Source organism: Pinus tabuliformis, chromosome 1_2, assembly GCF_031772625.1.
Source record: "Pinus tabuliformis cultivar Carrire ecotype Pingquan chromosome 1_2, CPIR1, whole genome shotgun sequence".
Taxonomy (NCBI): Eukaryota; Viridiplantae; Streptophyta; class Pinopsida; order Pinales; family Pinaceae; genus Pinus; species Pinus tabuliformis.
This window is the reverse complement of record NC_142298.1, coordinates 1,055,544,759-1,055,566,664: the sequence shown is the minus strand read 5'-3', so window position 1 is coordinate 1,055,566,664 and position 21,906 is coordinate 1,055,544,759.

Below are 21,906 nucleotides of genomic sequence, written 5' to 3'. Positions count from 1 at the left end.
ACCACTAATGGAACTTGATGTTGAATTATATACAATGTATTATTTAAGTATACAATTTTGATCTAAAACCATGTTGAAAGACGTGAAGATTTATATTATGAAACTATGAATTATTATAATTTTAATAATTTCAACTTTTTTCAGTTATATTATAACTATATCATATATAAATTTTCTATCCCCATACATTGTTGGAGACATGCTTAAGAGATGTCCCTACCCTTTCAACCCTTCTTGTCTTCAAAGGACACTTGTTGACCATGTAGATATTTGGCTTCTTCTAGTAGGGCTTCTTATATTCTAGTGAACACTTCATTTTGATAGTTAATCTTATTGATAAAACAATGAGATATGGAAATTTGCATTTTATGCTATGCTCCTATTGATAAAGTAGTGATTGATGAAATCTGAGTTTTTATGCTAAGATTATCCTCTATAGTTTCAAATGGATAGAGGTTTGTTGAATATGGTATAAATATGCTATTATTTCAAAATTGTAGATCACATAGATTTCGTTTCTCAAATTTCTAAGTGGCATGTTCATTGAATTTATCTCAAAATACCTTATTAGGATATAGTCCAAATTCAATTGGAAAATTATGGTCTTATGAACTTGGATCTTTCTTCCAACTCCCTATTAAGGATAATTCCATTTACTCAATAATTTGAAAATGCTTCAATATTTGAAATTATTTTTCAACAATCTCATTGGGGAATTCCAAAAGGGGGCTTTTTCCCAAAAAAGAATAATTTTCATGTCCACTGGAAATCCTATATTTTCAAACCACAAGCATTCCAATTACCTATCTCTCAAACAACAAGAGGTTATTTTGCATATGTGAAAGAGTATTATTGCTAATGAGTGGAGTTATTGTTATTACACTGCATTGTCTACTTTTTAGATTCATTTGGAAAGGAAATAAATGCGTGCAAAATGTTGACTCCTTGCAACATAATAAGTTAGAGTAGAAAAGGATCTCATATAAGGGGCTTCACATGGCAATTAATGGGTTTACAAAAGCCAACTTGTTAGGAATCAGGGGCTTTGGTTAATTTATAAAGGAACTTTGAGTGATAACATAGATGTGGCTATGGAAGTTTTCTAGTAGCAAAAGGCAAGGTTGAAAAGAGTCCTAGATTAGAATGTACCATTTTGTGAAAGGTTTAAAATTGAAATTTGGTGAAAATCATAACTTCATGTTCCAACCTCCATTTTAAATATTAGTGTTCCTATCTATGTCTAACAAGAGCTTGGAGAATCATTTGTAGAGATGACAATAATGATGAAGATGTATGTGAATTGACATTGAAAACAAAATTAGATATCACTACAGATGTGACCCATGCCATGGAATACTTTCATCATGATGCTTTTGTTTAAGTAACACATTGTTATTTAAAACCCAATAATGTTTTTTTGGATGAAGACATGCTGGGCCATATAATGGAATTTGGTATTGCAAAATTAATTGATGCAAACCCTACTAACACACTTCAACTCTTTGAAAAAATCCATGGGATAAATTGTCCCAAGTACAACATTTTAGAACATTAGTTTTTCTTTCTTTTTTTTCTTATCGTTAACAATTTTTTACACATTAGTCAAATAAAATTTAATGAAGTTTGACTTCAATGTAGAGTATGGATTAAGTGAGATATTGTCTACCAAATTAGATATACATAGCTATGACATTTTGTTATTGGAAACGCTTACTAGGAAGCAACCAAATAGTGACATGTTTTTTGGAGAAGTAAACTTGCACGAGTGATGCTAGTGTTTCAAAACATAGTGAAGGAAGTATTTCACTTAAGTGTTTTTAGTGAGGTGGATGGAGATGAATTTGAGGAAAATAATGTATACAGATACCTTATTTTCTATGAGTTCATTTTCTTTCTCAAAAAAATCACCCAATGAATGAACAAATATTAAATATGTGGTAATGGTATTCAAGAATCTTAAAAATGATTTGGGAGAAATGTAGCTGTACTGGGAGATTAAGACAAAGCATATCTAATTTCCTTAGCAATACAAATGTAACAAGGAGTAATACACGTGCATCAAATGCTCATATTTCTTTTACATTTTAGTTTATGAAAACTATATTTCTGATGTGCTGGGAAATTATAACTTTTTGATAAGAAATTACTCTGCTTTATTCTGATCCAACCATCCATTTTCCATCCTAAATTATCATAAAGCCTTGTATATGCATATAGAGCAGCTCAAGGTATGATTGCTATTAATATTTATCTTATTATAATTTTTAAGACTAGAATAAAGGAAGGATGTTTTAAGAGTTGTTTTAATATATTAGGTATGTATGGAATAAAAGGGGTGCTAACTTGAGTGATCGCATACATAGAACCGTCAATTATTACCAGGTGCCATGTTTTGAATCAAGAGAACAACAATGCAATAATAACTTAGCTAATAAATAGGTGGCATGATGTTCGTATTGGGAGAACTCACGGATCTCTTTTAAATATTTTTTTTGAATTTTCTTAAAATTCAATTATTCAAAATTAATATAAATAGATAATAATTATTTACATCATCATCATTATTATATATAATAATAATATGGATAAAAATTAAATTAATGTTAATATATTATTATAACGAGTTGTTTTTAGTGAGATTTTTCGGAAGCTTTTCTCGTGGGTTTTTCTGATCTAATTTCTCTAAAATCTGGTAAGAATTTATTGAAATCACAAGCTTGATGGGTAGTCCCTGCATAATGGAAGTGCCTTAAGAGTTTTCACGGTGCTGAATCCATATATATAATCAAAAAACCAGTTTAAATAACACAAATCAAGATTTCATCTTAAATTTTTCGGCTACCAAAAAATCCAAAAATCACATTAAAAACAACTCCTTATTAAAAAAATATTTATATTTTAATAAAAATTTTTACAAAATAAATTGAGTAGAATGTAAATTACATAACATGACTTTTAATCCATCAAATTGTAAAACAACTCACTCCACAATACCAAAATTAACGCAAGAAAGTTTACAAAAGTAACCAAAGTCGCTAAATCTTTGTTAAGTTCACCTCTCTTCTAAAATAATAAATCTTCCATCATGCAACGGTAGGGAATGAAAATGTTTTCAAAATAAAAAACGTTCTATCAAATCATTATTATATTAATTTATTTATCGAATTTGATTAAATGAAAGCAACTTCTATTAATGAAAATGTTTTCAAAATAAAAAACGTTCTATCAAATCATTACTATATTAATTTATTTATCGAATTTGATTAAATGAAAGCAACTTCTACTATTAAAGAGAGTACAGCAATGAGTGATGGGAGATTACATTATAGTTTTTGGTTTGCACATGGGTGAGACATCGATTTCATGCTTATTTTTAATATAAAAAACCATTCCTACAAGGTTTCATCAGAAACAAATTTTCTCGGCAAGGTCGGAAGACTTTTTGACTTAGGAAAGTTGTGAGATTAAAATGCTTATATTTATTATTAAATAATATTTCCAATATTTGAAACAAATTTTCTCAGTAAGTTTGGAAAACTTTTTGACTAATTAAAGTTGTGAAATTAAAATGCTTATGTTTATTATTAAACAATATTTTCAATATTTTAACGAAAACATGGGAAATAAAATTTCTCAGCGAGGCTGAAGACTTTTTGACTAATGAAAGTTGTGAGATTATTAAATAATATTTTCAATATTTCAGCGAAAACATCAGAAACAAATTATTATTTCAATAATTACAATATTTCAACAAAAACATCGGAAACAACGACCTCACAGGTACTATTCCTTCTTCCATAGGAATCATTATTCCAGAAGGAGGGTTATTTGCAAATAGAATAATTGTCATTTTCTTAATTGGAAATCCTAGTTTTTGTAGACCATTAGTATAAATTAGTATTTAATAGTCATTATTCAGATAATGACAATTTTTGTTTTTTTTTTTTTACTTATAATTGTTGAAGTAAACTTCTATTAGTATTTACATCTATATGGCAGTGTTGTCAAAATAAAAAGTACATGTTTTTGTGGCACAATATTATGTGAATTGTAATTGTACATTGGTTTATTTTATTAGCCATTCATAATATTAATGTTTTTAATTCTCTAAAAATTAATTCTATTATTTATTTGTTTATATATGAAAAGATAATTATAAAAGAAAATCATTTATAACTTATAAACACATTTTTTAGCTTAATGAATTATGTTGGAGTTTAATTATACTTTTGATATCATTTTTAATTGTTTGACCAAACTTTTGTTAATGTTTACTATCTATTTGTGATTATTAATCTAAAAATTGATTATTATTATAAAAACTAAATGCTTTAATAACACTTTAGTATTAAATAATGAATCCATACAGGTGAGGAGAAATTTAGATGAGAGAGAAATAACCTATTCATAAAGTTTATTTAACCCAATAAACTCTGTAAATGGGTTATTCCTCTCTCATCTAAAACACTTTATTAACTAGATGAAAAAATTATATCTTAATGTGATTTATTATTATTATCGTTATCCATAATGTCAATATTCATATCTACAAAATAAAATCCTCTCTCACAAAAAGCCATATGCAATTAATTGCATTATCTTTAGAGCACAAATGAATGGATTAATATTTAAAATTTAACCATAAGTAACTTGTTTATGTCATTAACAATAGTTTAAATGTTAAATTCTCATTTAAATGTGATTTTTAAAATTTTCATGTAAATCAAAATGATGAAACATCAATAACAATTCTATTCTTATAAATATATAATTTGATCCATTTAAATTTTAGTGATATATAATTTGTTTAAATTTTCCATCAAATTTTAAAAGTTGAATTCTAATTTTAAATGTGATTTTTAATACTTTATAAATGAGATTAGTGAACCACTAATGGAACTTGATGTTGAATTATATACAATGTATTATTTAAGTATACAATTTTGATCTAAAATCATGTTGAAAGACGTGAAAATTTATATTATGAAACTATGAATTATTATAATTTTAATAATTTCAACCTTTTTCAGTTATATTATAACTATATCATATATAAATTTTCTATCCCCGTACATTGTTGGAGACATGCTTAAGAGATGTCCCTACCCTTTCAACCCTTCTTGTCTTCAAAGGACTCTTGTTGACCATGTAGATATTTGCCTTCTTCTAGTAGGGCTTCTTATATTCTAGTGAACACTTTATTTTGATAGTTAATCTTATTGATAAAACAATGAGATATGGAAATTTGCATTTTATGCTATGCTCCTATTGATAAAGTAGTGATTGATGAAAGCTGAGTTTTTATGCTAAGATTATCCTCTCTAGTTTCAAATGGATAGAGGTTTGTTGAATATGGTATAAATATGCTATTATTTCAAAATCGTAGATCACATAGATTTCATTTCTCAAATTTCTAAGTGGCATGTTCATTGAATTTATCTCAAAATACCTTATTAAGATATAGTCCAAATTCAATTGGAAAATTATAGTCTTATGAACTTGGATCTTTCTTCCAACTCCCTATTAAGGATAATTCCATTTACTCAATAATTTGAAAATGCTTCAATATTTGAAATTATTTTTCAACAATGTCATTGGGGAATTCCTAAAGGAGGGTTTTTTTCCCAAAAATGAATAATTTTCATGTCCATTGGAAATCCTATATTTTCAAACCACAAGCATTCCAATTACCTATCTCTCAAACAACAAGAGGTTATTTTGCATATGTGAAAGAGTATTATTGCTAATGAGCGGAGTTATTGTTATTATACTGCATTGTATACTTTTTAGATTCATTTGGGAAGGAAATAAATGCATGCAAAATGTTGACTCCTTGCAACATATTAAGTTAGAGTAGAAAAGGATCTCATATAAGGGGCTTCACGTAGCAATTAATGGGTTTACAAAAGCCAACTTGTTAGGAATCAGGGGTTTTGGTTAATTTATAAAGGAACTTTGAGTGATAACATAGATGTGGCTATGGAAGTTTTGTAGTTGCAAAAGGCAAGGTTGAAAAGAGTCCTAGATTAGAATGTACCATTCTACGAAAGGTTTAAAATTGAAATTTGGTGAAAATCATAACTTCATGTTCCAACCTCCATTTTAAATATTTGTGTTCCTATCTATGTCTAACAAAAGCTTGGAGAAGCATTCGTAGAGATGACAATAATGATGAAGATGTATGTGAATTGACATTGAAAACAAAATTAGATATCATTGCATATGTGACCCATGCCATGGAATACTTTCATCATGATGCTTTTGTTCAAGTAACACATTGTTATTTAAAACCCAATAATGTTTTTTTGGATGAAGACATGCTGGGCCATATAATGGAAATTGGTATTGCAAAATTAATTGATGCAAACCCTACTAACACACTTCAACGCTTACTTTGAAAAAATCCATGGGATAAATTGTCCCAAGTACAACATTTTAGAACATCAGTTTTTTTTTTTTTTCTTATAGTTAATAATTTTTTACACATTAGTCAAGTAAAATTTAATGAAGGTTGACTTCAATGCAGAGTATGGATTAAGTGAGATATTGTCTACCAAATTAGATATACATAGCTATGACATTTTGTTATTGGAAACGCTTACTAGAAGTAAACTTGCATGAGTGATGCTAGTGTTTCAAAACATAGTGAAGGAAGTATTTCACTTAAGTGTTTTTAGTGAGGTGGATGGAGATGAATTTGAAGAAAATAATGTATACAAATACCTTATTTTCTATGAGTTCGTTTTCTTTCTCAAAAAAATCACCCAATGAATGAACAAATATGAAATATGTGGTAATGGTATTCAATAATCTTAAAAATGATTTGGGGGAAATGTAGCTACTCAGAGATTAAGACATATAATATCTAATTTCCTTAGCAATACAAATGTAACAAGGAGTAATACATACATCAAATGCTCATATTTCTTTTACATTTTAGTTTATGAAAACTACATTTTTGATGTGCTGGGAAATTATAACTTTTTGATAAGAAATTACTTTGCTTTATTCTGATGCAACCATCCATTTTCCATCTTAAATTATCATAAAGCCTTGTATATGCCTATAGAGCAGCTCAAGGTATGATTGCTATTAATATTTATCTTATTATAATTTTTAGACCGGAATAAAGGAAGGATGTTTTAAGAGTTGTTTTAATATATGAGGTATGCATGGAATAAAAGGGGTGCTAACTTGAGTGATCGCATACATAGAACCATCAATTATTACAAGGTGCCATGTTTTGAATCAAGAGAACAACAATGCAATAATAACTTACCTAATAAATAGGTGGCATGATGTTCGTATTGGGAGAACTCACGGATCTTCCACATGGAGAGGAGCAATGCCAGATTTAGCATATGGCGAGAGGCGTAGTACACAATGCCGCAATCACTTGCATACCATTGTGGAAAATGCTACGTTTAATTTTATTTGTAGTTGAATCATTATGGATAGATTCAATCTGACCTAGAGTTGGATGCTATGTTGTCTAATTATCACATGGATTGTTATGAGATTCCTTGGCGCATAACCGTCTTTATGTTGCTGATGATGAAGTTGTTATTTTCGATTGGAATAAATTTTTAAGATGCCTCTTTATTTAGACACCATATTTACATGTGACAAAATTGTATCAGCAAAGTTAGTTACCGTTGCTAGATTACGAATGGTCTCTTGAACCATTGTCGAGATGTATATTCCCCTTTTTCTTATATAAATGTGTCCTCTCAAGATATGCATAATAGATATTATCCAATTTGCGCTTGCTCTGTAATTTTGGTGCCTTTAATATAAAAGCTTCCTTCCCGTGGATGTTATGGATTACTTGCTAAAGCTTATGTTGGTGAATTTATAAGTTATCAGGGACAGGTCGAACCCCAAGTTGGGCCCACTCAAGGTAAAGCCTTATGTTGCACATATTTTATGTTCTTTTTAGCTTATCATAGTTTATATTATGTTTTACTTACAAAGTTAGATAGTAATGGTTGTATTTAATATATTAAGTTGTGTGTTAATTTTTTTTTTTCTTTTTTATTTATTATATGGTGGGTTGGATTTCTAAATGGTTAATTGAGTTTTTTTTTGGGCTATTTTTTGATTTGGCATTTGTAAGGTGATGATTTTGCAGTTGTGTTACAAAATCTAGTTGTTGAGAAATCAATGATAGTTGCTACAAAATTGCAGGTTCGCAGAACCACTTAACCATAGTAGGGATGATGACCCTGAGCTAAGTATTGAGTTGTGATCTCAATTCGTGATGCACCACATAGTTGAACATAAGTATTGAGTTATGCTCCGTCAAGACCTAGGTCTTGTCTCACCACTACATTTCCTTGAGTCCAATTTTCCACATATAGAAGTGGTAAGAATTTTGATGCTTGTGCATATAACACTGAGATCCTCATGAGTCATTAGACTCGGGGTTGACAAATTAAATGATAAGTGAATACCAATACCTCTTCATATAGAAACCAAATATTCACACTGTCATTTTTGGCACCATTTCCAGGGAGGCATTCATGAGTATTGGGTTTCCTACTTTAGGTCAAATAGGAATGATATTGGGAGTATAAGTGACCAAGGAGAAGTTTTCAATTATTTCCTTTTAGTTACCTACATCCTAGATATCTTTCATTTAGGGCATGATAGATGCACTAAAACACCATAGGTAGAAAGAAGAAAAGGTATGCTAAGACCACACATGGTGTGGTAGGAGCCACTTGAACTAACGTTCTGGAAAGTGAGAAAGGAAAGGAAAATATTTTAAAGGTCACCTTGTTCAAAATACTATTGTAACATGCTCGCTTCTATCCATAGCGCATAATAAAGTTAGAAGGAGGCAATTATTATGTTGAACTAACCTCTAATGTTCTGTTATGGAGATCGGGTATAAAATTTTTGACCATTTTTGAACTCCCCAACAACAAAAATAGACAACACCATTGCATTCATCTCATTGAAACCTTTCTAATGATATAAATTTTATCTCGATCTGACCTACGGATAAAAAATATGACCATTTTAAGATAGTCCATTAAAGCCTTACCATGTCAGCAGTGGTCTACGCATGTCACCCATGTAGCACATTATGTGGTGCCTGCATGGAAACACTTCCATTGTGGAAAATTCATGTGGAAAGGTCGCTCTTCACATATAGTCATTATTTGACCCGTTAAGAGAAACATTATGTAATTTTCATCTGGAGCCCTGACCTCTAACCTAGATAACCTCTCAACCAACAACTCTACATGACTAAGATAATGGGGTCGACTTGCTTCTGACCCCAATTACCCCAACCCCAACCTAGCCTAAGCTCACCGGTGCTCGGACCATCGAAGCGAAGACTCTATATGTATGCCTTTTTTTGGCATGGGGCCTTCATAGTGATTCTCAACCTATTCTATGGTCGTTTACACAGAAAAATTTTGGTGTTTCTTTCTGCATTTATGTGGATGAAACCACTCAAGATTCGACTATGTGCCAAGATATGAAACTTGTGACTTCATAAATATTTTTTGAAATCCATTATTGTGAAATTCATGGCTCAATGCTTGCATGCTATTAAAAAAATATGTTTGAGGCACATGAATAATCTACCCCTAGTGCCACTGGGACAACAACAAAGCTTGGGCCAATAACATGCCTAGAAAACACACAAAACTATGCATCTAAGTGCACTTCAAAAGATCACAAGGAACTTAACTAGAACCCAAACACAACATAAATATGGATTCCTTTAAAATCACCAAAGCTCACATACACAGAGCATATGATGGAATTTAGCATCATTTCATTCTAGAAAATTGTATGCATCAGTAATGAAATAAGCACAAAGATTCACCTATCTCTTATACTTATGCCATATACTTATCTCTCAACATACAACCAATGGAATAAAACTAGTCGACTACAACCAATAAACATAGCATGACCAGGCAAGGTCATTCAAAAACAACCCACACCAATTGACTTACCTTAACTGGCTAAGACACATTGAAATGACTCAAACCAGTTGACTCACCTCTATTAGATAGAATTAGTCAAATCGAATTAACCTAGTATGAACACAGGAATAATTCCACTACAATGAAGGTATTCAAAACATATGCGATACATTTTTCATTCTAGATTCATATCCCTAATCATTAATCTAGTCAGTTAACAACCCTGTGTTGACCTATAATAATAACACATGAAACATAAGTAAACGAGGATACATCAATTATGTAGGAATGAACCATCCATCATCCATAGCACATAACTTTAGCATAGTACAAGAATTCACACTCTTCATCACATCATAATCGTTAAACGAACATATTGAACTAGTATCATTACAAGCATTAAATCCACGCATTATACATATGCATAGTAGTCAAAGTGAAATAGCATGAGTAAATAGATAGCTTATATTATGAGTTAAGCTATTGAGTCTGAGCTTTCAAATCTCCACCCAAACTCAGATTGGACTTCATTGTGGCCCTTTATTGTGGTTAATCACCCCAAGCTAGATTCCACAGCCTGAGAAGGTTTCCTCAAGGGATAGAACCAATGCTACTAGCTGAAATAGGGACTCTAGAGGACCAACCACCTCCACCTTCTAGTTGAATTATTGCAGTTAACCATTCATATGGAATCCATAGGTCTACCACTTCCACCCTTCATCTGCTCGATGAAACCAATAGCTCTCCAAAACTTAAGCTATAATAGGGAATCTAGAGGCCTCCAACCTCCACCAACTAGCCAAACAAGGGAATCCATAGGTCCTCCACCTCCAACCTCAATGATACAAGGGAATCCAGAGACTTATGTCTCCACCCTCAATTATATGAGGGAACCTAGAGACTTATATATCCACCCTCAATTATATGAGGGAATCTAGAGACTTATGTATTCACCATCAATTACATGAGGGAATCCAGAGACTTATGTCTCTAACCTCAATTCTACAAGGGAATCTATAGGCTCCAATACCTCCACTGTTAGTGATAGAAGCACAGTGATTCCACCCAATAATGGGAGTCCAAAACTCACTATAAAAAACTAGAAACAAGCAAAGGAACTTGTTGTAGCTACTACAACCCCTCGCCCCAAATATTTTATGCAATATGCTTAAATTATGCATCCCCCTTTGCCTTTGAAGGTTTTAATAGGAATTATTATGTCTTCGGTTGGTTAAATCCTAGATGAGCTAGCTATCATTGAGGGCTATGGTTTCTCATGTTTTCACAAGGCACATTTCCTATGCTCACATTTGCTTCATTTTGATTTTGATTCTTTTCAATGTATTAGGGTTTATAGAATTGTTGCTTCATGCATGCACCTTGAAGTTTCATACTATCATGTTATGTATTGCAATCTTCAAGTATGGATTTCGTATTGTACCAATGAAGATTATAGCCTTGTTTTTCTTTGATCCTCATCCCCTAATTTGTATCTCCAAATTTGAATTCTAATCATCATTTCATGGTAGTTTTAAATCATGGTAATGGTGTCGTCATGGTAGGAATTGCATTTCATATAATTATTTTAATAAAAACATTGGAAACATCTCTATCATTTTCATTTGCAAAAACATTAAAATGTATCTCTCAAATATTTTATGAAACCCATTTTTATGGAAATGGCTTAGTTAACTAGCTTATGCTTGTAATCTTTTCATCTATTGTACATTCAAAGCTTCAACATTAAGTATTTATAAAATATCATCTTATGTCTGGAAAGGCTTATAATTTTAACTAATTGAGATTATGTTTGAGTATGAAAATGATTCCTCTTCAAAGTTCATTTATGAAAGAGATGTTTTACTCTTAATTAGTGCAAACAACCCAAGAAGAAGTTATCAATTGAATGAAACACGCATGGAACATCCTCTGAATTTTCCTATGTTCATATTGGCACATTCTATTGCATGCATTGGTAGCTGCTCCATCTTATTGATGGTTTGGAATAGAACAAAATTTCTCATTGTGACTACAAACTGCTTGTTGGACATGTTCTCCATATGTTATGCTACATGCAAATAACATAGAGTATGGATTCTATAGTGTGAAGATATATTTGAACACAATTAATGTTGTTGTAAATTGTAGATCCTCACTGGAATGACTATTGAAAGGAAATTTTGTAGCAAAATATAATTTAAATCCTACATATATACAACTATTTTTTTCTCTTGAAGGGATTTTCTAGTCTAGACAAAAAAAGTGATAAATATATTAAAGATCTAACACATAAGTTGGTGTTGCTTCATGAAAACAAGCATCATAAAATATCTCATGGAAGAGGAGTGCCATATGGGTTGATCAAGGAAATTTTAAAAATATTTGGTTTGTAGCTAGCTAGATTTAAAACATGTGTTTCAGAGGAAAAATATATTCTTGATACACATCATCATGTTTCATTTATTCATGGCAGTAGAGAGTCAAAATTAAATCCGATAGTGTCATCGCTAAAATTGCAAATAACATTAAGGAGATTCACAATCATATGCTAAAAATAGTTGATGAAAGTGGGAATGCTTGTCCCATCTACTTCTTGTTGTGTTTTCCATGGTACTGGAATCTACGTTAGGGTCTTAGAATCTATGACACTACCAATCGAAATACCACAACAAACTATTGTTGGTCAATAATTGTCATTGATGTCAATATGAGCACTATTGAAGGTCGTGACATGGATGATTGTTGAAGATCACAATTGGGTCCCTAATGAAGATGCCCTAAGCCTTATCCAAGTTCAAATGTCCTTGTGCAATAAGAATCCTAAAAACCCCAAGGTTTGTACTATAAATTTCTGAACAATCATAAAGAAAATTATATTTTAACATCTTGAAAGCATCATGTTACAATGAATCCTCCCCTATCTTGTAGTGGACTCTTTCCTCTTTCTAATGGGCCCTCACTCAGCCTCTAACTCCCATTAGTCTAAGATAAATCGATTTTTTAAGATAATATATATTATTCTCTACCCTAGCCGACCTAAGATCAGTTATCCTAGTTAGCCTCCCTCCAAAAGACATTTCCCTTCATTCAAATCGAAAATCTGTATAAATATAAGTGTAATACTTCATTTATCATCCATCATGTGGTGAAAATTAATTCAGATGATAAGACAAGAAGATAAGTCCGCTGCTCGTTAACTGTAGGAGGCCAAAAAGATAATGTTTAAGGGTAAAACTGAAGAGTGGGTAACCTATGAAGACCTCGGCCTAGAAAGATTGAATACCTCCTCAGACTTGTTGGTTCAAGCCTCCTTATATCGGACTGATTGATTGTAGTGCCTCAGATATGGTTTCGAGCAGCATAACCTTCGGTGTATTCTTTTGTGGTGATAACTTTGAACTGAAGCTTGGACAAACCTATGAAAACTCCCTTTTGGACAGCTCAGATCAGCTGATAGTTTGGATTTATGACAGTAGAGGATACCTGAAGCTTGAACATGTAGAGGACATTTAAACTAAGATAGATAGCTTCCTATCTCAGTCATAAACCTTGGACCTGAGCATACCTACAACAAATCTCAGATTTCTATTTTGGATTGAAGCCCAGAACTTCGAACCAGGATTGTAGGCTCGAATCTCATTAGAATTAAAGGATATGTTTGGTTTAAGGGTTCAAAACCATTGTAAAGAAGGAGAAGACATCCTGTAGCTCAGTGTTTTTGGTGAAGTATTTATACCTTCAAACCTACGATAAGGAGTTGACCTGTGACAGTTGTTTATAAATCTCACATCAACAACCACCTATCATTTTGACTTAAAAACTATGGACAGTGACGAACCCATGAAGAGTTAAAGGTTTGAATAATGATAAGTTTGGAGGCATGAACTAATAAATAATTTATGATTTTGAACAGTGAAGTGAAAAGTCTTGGATAGAAGCACTAGGAGTCTTGGATAGTCTTGGAAGCATATTTGGATAGTGAAAGACTTAAAACCTATGGACAATGATGAACCCATGAAGAGTTGAAGGTTTGAATAGTGATAAGTTTGGAGGCATGAACTAATAAATAATTTATGATTCTGAACAGTGAAGTGAAAAGTCTTGGATAGAAGCACTAAGAGTCTTGAATAGTATTGGAAGCATATTTGGACAGTGAAGCATTAGGAGTGTTGAAAGCATACTTGGACAGTGAAGCATTAGCAGTTTTGGAATCTTTGACAAGTGAAGTGTTGGATAATCAAGGGTCTTCAGTGAAAAAGTTGGAAGTTTGTAGCATACTTGTGGAGCAATTAATGTAAGTTACTTATTCATTTTATTAAAAATGTGAAAGGGTTGGTTCCCTAGGGGTTTGAGCCTCTAAAAATAAGATTGGAGCCTTGAGAAGGATAGGGTTGGAGCCTCATAAAATCCCAAGTTGGAGCTTGGAAACAGGTTGGAGCCTGGTAGATTGAAGGGTTGGAGCCCTCAAACATCATTGTACTCAAACTTTTATAAAAAGAGGATTCATGTCCTCACTTGTTCGTAATATAGTTCTTATTTTTTTTCTAATTATAATTGTGAAGAATCTTAACTGGTAAACATAACAATTGAAAATAAATATTGGTTGACCCCCCTCTTAGTATTTTCAACAATTTGTTTCAGTGCCAACTTCTTCATAATCAACCTAACAACTGAAAGAAGGATTCTTAGTCACAATGACCAGTAAGGATTCAGGAAAAATCCCTCAATTTGATGGAACAAACTTTTCCTTTTGGAAATGTAGGATGACATTTGATTTAACGTCTCTTGGACCAAAATTATGGCAATCAGTTCAAGATGGGTATAAAGTTCCATCTTCTCCACCAAAGGATTCGGATGGAACAAAAAATTATATAGAAAATGCCAAAGCACTGAATTCCATAACAAGTGGAATTTATGATTCAAAATTTACAAAGGTTATGAACTATGAATCTTCTAAGGAAATGTGGGATAAGCTTATTAGTATCTATGTTGGAGACTCCAAGGTGAAGAAGGAAAAAATTCAAACTCATGGAATACAATTTGAGCGTCTTAAAATGGATGAAGAAGAAGACATTGCAGCCTTTTTCCTCCGAGTGGATGAAGTTGTCGACTCACTCAAGGGTCTAGGAGAAACCATTGAAGAAATAAAAGGTGTCCAAAAGGTTTTGAGATCACTTCCAGAACGTTTTAATTCCAAAGTCAGTTCCATAGAAGAAATGAAGGACTTGGATGACCTAAAAAAGGATGAACTTCATTGGATTCTCATTGCATATGAAATGAGAAAAGGAATTCCAAACTCTAAGGAAGAAACATTCAAGGCTTCCAGAACATTGAATAAAGGAAATAATTATAGCAATGATGATTCTGATACTAAAACATAACTAGCACAATTTGTGAAGAATCAAGGAAAGGGTCCAAACTCAAAGGTAAGTATCCTCTCATTTTTTTTTAAGTGTGGTAGAATAGGACATCATGCTGCAAAGTGTCTTCATAAAAATGATAGTTATGATGAAGATTAATATAAAAAGAGGATGTTCAAGAAGAAAAGGTCAAATAAGAAGAATTTCTTCTCTAAAAAATATGACTCTGATGAAGAATAATTCATGATTACAAAGAAAAAATCAACTTAAAGTACCTTTCTACTCTAAAGGGATAATGATGAATCTGATGAAGAATATGACTATGCTAGAAGTAGTGAAGTATTGTTCATGGAGTTTACAAATGATGATGATTTAGAAAAATAAGATGAAAGAAATGTAGATGAATTAGTAATGAGTGTTATTGAAGAAAATGAGAAATTAAGGAAGAAGATCATTTCTCTCAAAATAGAAAAGGAAGAAGGAAAAAAGGAAGGAAGAACTTTTGAACATTAAGCTAAAAGAAAGAGAAGAAACATGTAATAAACATGAAGCTAAAATTGTCTCTCTAAAGAAAGAGTTGAATCAGGTTAATAAGAGTTGGCAAAGCTCTCAAACTCTTGATAACATCCTTAATACTCAAAGATCACAACATGATAAGACTAGAATTGGTTTCAAATGTGAATCATCAAGTTCAAAGAAGAATTCCAATGAAGAAATATAAATAAGCTATGCTGATATCCTTTGCAATCATCTAAAAGAGAATAAGTCATTCCACCAAGAAAAAATATCCGCTTACAACAACCCAAGGAATGAAGGAAATCTATCTCCAAAAAATAATGGTACATCAAGTCAAGGCTATTCTAACAGGTATCAAACTATCTTTCTTGGTTGTTGTTTCTACTGTAAAAATTTTGGTCATCAAGCTAAGCATTGCAAGGCTTATAAGGATAATAGCTCAAGGAGATATAGGGCCAATTATCAAAGCAAGCCACCTAGCTCAAAATAACAAGGTCAAATCAAGACCTATAATTATTTTGATCCTTTGGCTAAGTATGACCTAGCATGTTCAAAATGAAAATATTTTGGCCATGATACACAAAATTGTCCATTTATATCAAAAGGGGAAGAGTTGAAGAAGGAGGAATCCACTACAGATAAATTTCGTCTAGATTTATGTGCACAAAGTGATGAAAATCAATGGTTTGTGAATAGTGGATGTTCAAGAAACATGACATGTGACAAAAATAAGTTTATCTCATTAAATAAAAAGGATGGAAATGTATCCTTTGGAAGTAGATTTGCTAAAATTGTCGCAAAAGGGACAGTTTCTCTTGTTAATGGAAAGGGAAAATCACAAAATGCACTATTGGTAGAAGGACTCAAACACAATCTTCTAAGCATTAGCCAGATTTGTGACCAAGGACATAATGTTATCCTTAGCACTAAAGGTTGTGAGATAAGAAAATCCTCTTCATGAGAACTTGTGGGAAAAGGATTGAGAACGCCAGATAACATATACATTTTAAGTAAAATTCAAGAAGAAAAATGTTATATGGTTCAAGCAAATGAAAGTTGGTTATTGCACAAGCAATCAGGACATATAAACTTTGACAACTTGGTTAATATCAACAAAACAAGTGTAGTGAGGGACATTCCAAAAATTATAAAGCCAGAACAGGTTGTGTGTGGCCCATGTCAACATGGAAAGCAAACTAGAACTTGATTCAAGACCAATGAATTCTCAACATCAAAACCTGCGGAGATCATACATGTCGATTTATGTGGACCAACCAACACTCCAACACTACAAGGTGAAAGGTAATTTGCTTTATTGTAGATGATTATACTAGAATTATGTGGGTTTTATTTGTAAGGTTTAAATCTGAATCTTTTGATTGTTTTAAGAATTTCAAACCTCTTATGGAAAATGAAAAAGAATAAAAAATCAAGTGCCTTAGAATAGATAGAGGAGGATAATTTACTTCAAAGGAATTCAATGATTTTTGTGAAATACATGGAATAAAAAGAGAATTTTCCATATCTAGAACTCCTAAACAAAATGGAGTAGTGGAAAGAAGAAACATAATTGTGCAAGAAATGGTGAGAACAATGTTACTAGCAGTTGATTCACAAGCCAAGTTTCAGAGAGAAGCAGTTGGGGCAGCAGTGTATACCTTGAATAGATCCCAACTAAGACAAAATAATAACAAAACTCCGCATGAATTATGGAAAGGAAGACTTGCTTCAGTAAAATAATTTAGAATTTTTGGAAGTAAATACTTTATGAAGATCAATGATGACTCACCAGGCAAGTTTGATTCTCGTGTTGATGAAGGAATATTTTTGGGATATTCTACAAGGATAAAATCATACATTCTACAATAATCAACTACGAAATATAGTAGAAAGTATTAATTTCAATATCAATGAGGCGCTTCCAGAAAAGGAAATTGAAATCCATGAAGAAGATTATATTCTTGAAGAATTTGAAGAAGATACAACAAAGGAAGGAAAGGATCAAGAAAGTTAAAAGGAACCATCTCAAACTCCATCAAAAGTGAAATTTGTTCCAAAACACCATCCGGAGGAACATATTATTGGGAATGGAGATGATGGAATACAAACCCGAAGAAAGATGACAAATACACCAAGAAAATATAATGTTTCCTTACTATCCATGGTAAAACTAGAAAACTTTTCTCAAGCTAGTAAGGACCCTAATTGGCTGAATGTTATGTAAGAAGAAATGTATCAAATCGAAAAGAATGAAACATGGGAACTGTTGATCACTGGTTGTCATTAATGTCAACCCAAGCAACACCTGGGGCTACCCCGATATTGCAATGGAATTTTGACTTGACATATCATATTATTTTTCATCAAAAATCTTCTTAATGGACTCTACTCATCGAGATGTTTCCATTGATATATGGTACACTTCCCTGTTCTTCACGGTTTGAGAGTTATTTGCGTTTTAAGTTAGTAACCCCAATTAGTGGGATAAAACCCTATGGGATTGTAGCATGGCACTCATAATTGGCTGTGGTCATTGAATATTCAATAATTAATATTATTTTCTTTCTCCTAAAATCCCTCCAACTTTCACTTGTTGAGGACCCTCTCAACTCAAGAAATTCATATAAATAATGATCCTCCTATCTTCCTCTTATAGGGATTTTGTGGCTTAAAACAAGTCAACATGGAGTTTTCATTATAACATGTTTCTTGCGAATCTGTAGAAGATGAAATTAAAACCCATTTCAGACGCAATCTTGATGAACCTCGCAAATTTCATGTGTTTTTCTCTATATTTTCGGATTTATGATCTGCAGAAGTTAGGGTTTTTGCAGGCTCCCGAATTCCTTGTCAAATAGGTGACGTTGGAAAAATCATCATAATTTTCTCTCAGAGCATTGGATTCAAATTTCGTAAATAGTCACAGAAATAGGAAGGACCATATTTTGTTGAGTATATTTTTTAGGATTTAAGGTCGCAATGGTGACATGTGGAACTTCGTCCAAGTTCGCTCTACTGAACCAGTCTATAATCAGGTCATCGTGGGAGTTTGGGCATAACTCTTTCTTGAAGAATCTAATATTGATCAGACATATGGGGTTAGAAAGTGGACTCATATGGATACCACAGGAATAAATTTCAGACCCTGGAGAGCTGAAATTACACAAATACAATACATTCAATATCGAGATCCTAGAAGGAAAGAAAAACATGCATTCAAGGATCATTACAGTAAGGACCACACATCGACAATCAAGGGTAAGTCTCCTACAACAAGATATGTATGATTAGTGTTTACATTTGAATTTTGAGTATCATCTTTGGCATATGTTTTTTCAGGACAAGGTAAGTACATATAGTGTCTTGGTTATATCTCTATGTCACTATATGTCACAATTAGTCTTTTGGATGTCCTATTCTTGATACTACACATTTGATGCTACACCAAGTTTGCTAAATCTATATGATGTTGTAAGTTCATGTTACTTCTCTTGTCATAGTTGATGGAATGATCTCTATTTTTGTACTTATAACTTGGTCCATCAAAAGTCTAGGGTTTGTCATCAATTTTTATTGTATACATCTTTAGGTCAGTTTTGGATATAGGCTTGCTTAGAGTCCAGGCCTATATCAAGAGTGGGAGTCTTTTTCTACTGCTGCAACAAGTCAACAACAAAAGTGACAAGCACACTTCAGGTACGCATTGTAATTTTAATTTGTATTTATTCATTATTATGCACTTACATGTGTTTTGTAGGTAGAGGTAAGTTGAAGGGTATTTTGTTTTGTTTTGGGATTAGTTTCACTAGGAAAATTTTGCATGCAGGTAGAAGAAGATTCAAGTAAAACTTCAAGCAATAATTCAAGAGTTGAAGTATCAAATCAAAGGAGGCATTGCAGTGGGACATCCTTTGAACACATGACAAACATCTACATATTGTGAAGAAGTATCAAGGCCAAGATTGAAAGGGGAATCCTTTGAAGACATGACATCTGTCTGCATATTGTGAAGAAGTGTCAAGACCAAGAGTCATCACTGTAAAGTTGTAAAAGATTCATTTGTAAAAGTGTCATTATTGGAAGAGTCATTATTGTAAAAGAATCAATCTACCCAGATTCAAAAAGGCATTATTGGGAGGTATAGGAGTCTCTGTTGGGATGATGTCATGGTTGGGTTACAGGTCATAGTGTGCTTGGGTGTTCGATCAAAATCATTGTAAATCATATTGTATCATGGATCGTTGTCCATGGTATGGGAATCCACACTCTTGTCTCATTTCAATCATTATAGGGTGGCAGGGAGGTTCTAGGGTGGTGCATGAATTCACTACAGGTTGGACCCTGTTAATACTTCAGGGTGGTAGGTGGTCTAGGATGTTGGGCATCCATTCAATTGACTACTGAAGAAACCAGGGCGTTGGGGTGTCCTTCCAGTGGCAACTGGAGAAGAATGCTTTTCTAGAATTCTAGGAAGTTGTTGCTTTCATTTGAGTTGGTGCTGAAGAAAAAAGAATTTATTAGAAAAGCATTCAGTGGTTTTTTACCAGGGGGGGATTTTCCACCTAAAATTCTTGTTTCTATTGTGTTATTTTATTTACTATTGTTACTGCATAAACATTAATAATAATTTAAGATTAACTAATGCTCTCAAAATATTTAAAAGTGCTAATTGCTAAGGAATAATGATCATTAGGGGATTTTTGAGGTCTAAAATGGGCCTCCTAAGGAAATTATAAAATAATAGTGGAAATAATAAAATAATATTAGATTACATCATCAAATTTTAGAGGGAAAAAAGACAAAAATATTTTCTCAACTCGTATTTTCAACTTATCTCCATATCGGTTTACTCAAATTTCAAGCAGAAACACTCGTTGGATGAAAAATTTGATTCCTCATCTGAGGAGTACCCATGTTACATACTTTAAATGGACCCTACTACACAAAAAATGAGAAATACATAAAAAACGTGATTGCAATCACACTTTTTCATGTATTTCTCATTTTTCGTGGAAAAGGGTTCATCGAAAGTATGCAATATGGGTACTTCTTGGATGAGGAATTAAATCTGGCATCCAATGAGTACTTTGCTTGAAATTTGAGTAAAAACTTAGGGAGATAAGTTGAAAATATGAGTTGAAAACGTAGTTTTATTATTTTATTATTTTATAATCTTTGTGCTTTTTTACTCCAAAAATAGTGAATCATCCCTCATAATCGACATCATCATCTTGAATCCAATTTTTGACCTCAAAAATCCTGTAATGTCACCCCCCCTGTCAGTATTTCCAACAATTGGTATCGAAGCTTGGTTCCTTCAAGAGCAGTCTAACAACTGGACGAAGATCATCGAGTATACTAAGAATGGAGTTCCTTTGTTCAATGAAAATAACTATGCACTTTTGAATGGAAGAATGCAGGTTCGTTTGTTGGTGCAAAGATACGAATTATGGGAAATCATTGACAAAAGCTTCACACCGACCCAGGATGAGCAAGGTAAGAAAAATATGGTTTATGATGCAAAGGCTAAAGATCTTATTATTAGTGGGCTTATCAAATTTGTTTATCTTAAGGTATTGAATTGAAAAATTGCTAAAGAGGTATGGGGCAAGCGTGAAAATATTTATGCAGGTGACTCAAAGGTGAAAGAAGCAAAACTTCAATTTTTTAGGGAAAAATTTGAGCAACTCAAAATGAGGGAAGATGAAGATATCGCTGCATACGTTTAGCCTATTGATGAAACAACAAATACATTGGAAGGTTTGGGAGAACTTGTTGAGACGAAAATTGTTGTTCGAAAGATCGTCAAAACCTTACCAGCAAGAATTAACCCTAAGGCATCTATCTTGGAAGACAGATCGAATCTTACCAATCTCAGCATAGATGAATTGCATGGAATTCTTACAACATATGAAATGAGGATTGAAGAAGAGGATGGAACATCTCACTTAGAAACAACATTTTCCACGTCCAAGAAGAATAGTAACGACAAGCACACTCCAAAAGAAAAAACTTGCAATTGTAAGGATGAGGAAAAGAAAGAAGATGAAGAACAATTCTCAGATAAAGAGTTTTCCTATTTC